This window comes from Seriola lalandi, unplaced genomic scaffold (genome assembly GCF_002814215.2).
Source record: "Seriola lalandi dorsalis isolate HSWRI2012SDOR001 ecotype SW California unplaced genomic scaffold, Sedor1 jcf7180002003962, whole genome shotgun sequence".
Taxonomy (NCBI): domain Eukaryota; kingdom Metazoa; phylum Chordata; class Actinopteri; order Carangiformes; family Carangidae; genus Seriola; species Seriola lalandi.
In genome coordinates, this window is record NW_019474617.1 from 1 (window position 1) to 1,636 (window position 1,636).

General features: G+C 40.5%; 1 pseudogene; it reads left to right on the top strand.

The window, feature by feature from the left end:
• The first annotated feature begins 203 nt into the window (after positions 1-203).
• LOC147820045 (uncharacterized) lies at positions 204-1,441 on the top strand (annotated as a pseudogene).
• Positions 1,442-1,636: the final 195 nt, after the last annotated feature.

The window sequence follows — 1,636 nt, forward strand, 5'->3', positions numbered from 1 at the left end:
GTGGGAGAGTCATGATGTTTGGGTAGTTTGTCGAAAGTTGTACCTTGCCATACACAAGTTTTCTTAACGGGTGCGCCTCTTGCAATCAGTTCAAAGTTATGAGAGGTTAAATCAGGATAAAAGGCAGAAGCTAGGGCCTACCACCGAGAGCTCACGAATACACGTCTGCACTCCTCCGCTGCATCCGGAAATCCTTGTTATATATGTTTATTCAAGATGGGGTGTTGTTAAAATTTAAGCATCCAGATGGACACATCAGCATGAGGAAATTCAACTTGTCGGTATAACACAATGTCTCATGTATATTTAGGTTTTGTTTGACTTTGTTGATGACATGGCGAGTGAAATTTTTGTGTTGCAAGAAGCCACATCATCAAGATTGATTGAGAGCAGTTCCTCCGGGTCAATAATGGATCATGACATAAAGGCACCTTCAACTCTACATGTACTTTGGTTTTCAAATCAGGATGTACAGGTGAATATTAATGTATGTTGCATTTAATTTCCTATCTCAAATGAAAACAATATTTGTTTGGTTCGTGCAAGCTCATATATTGTGCTTGTTTGTTTTCAAATAAGGAAATTCTCTCAGGTCACCAAAATGATGGAGCTTATGCCCTACACCATGCATCGCCTGGTCAGCCACTACTGCCTGAGCCCTCCACCCAGCCACCACCGGCTGTGCCCTCCAGCCAGCCACCGCTAACGCTGTGCTCCATCGAGCCAAGGCTGTCTGTGCCTTCCACCCAGCTAACACTCAATCTGCTCTCACAACCACTAGAAACCTTGATTTGTCAAGATGAAGAACCACTCACTCCTTGATCTGCCCAGGAGACAATCATTATTCTTAATGAATAAGAGGAGCCAGTTTCATAAAATCTGTCTCCTGTATCACAAGATCACCTCAGAGAACCTCTGGATGAGTATGATTTTTCTCATTAAACTTACCTGTATATTGTTTTTGTGTGTGAAGATTTTTCTCTGTCTATACCACCTAAAGGACTCACACTAACTGAAAGTTAGTATACCCAGTTAGTGTGATACTTATATCCTGTTACCTTTAATCAGGTGGTTAAAGTTGTAACTGCTGTAAAATATGGTACATTTGACATATGAATAAAACACATATACTTCTTTGGTTGCAGGATTGATCTACAGACCATACTGAAAAAACTGGTCAGCAAAGTTGATGGAAGCCTCTGTCCAACAAGCAACCAAATAAATGGATGCTGGAGTAATGTTTTCATGTGTAGCTTACACACATTCAAACATAGTCACTTCAACCCTGAAGCAAAGTTGGACATTGTGTTTGTGGATGGCAATGGTGAAGGGGCAGTTGATGAAGATGGTCTGACAAGAGACTACCTAAGACTGTTGATGAGGGCCATCCATCAGACAAACGTCTTTGAGAAAAACCGGCAGTTGTGTTTTGATACTCAAGGTAAGTAAGCCCACATTCTTATGACTGTCTTCATTCAACTGGCAAAATGTTCCTTTGTTTAATTATTTTGCCTTGAACTTTATTCTTGGTTAGGTTTTTTACCTTGATTCGTCATTGCTTTGTGTTTTTTAAATGTACAGAAAGACCTTTTTGTGTTTTGAAAGGTGTGTAGCGTACATACATGGCCTGGCATCA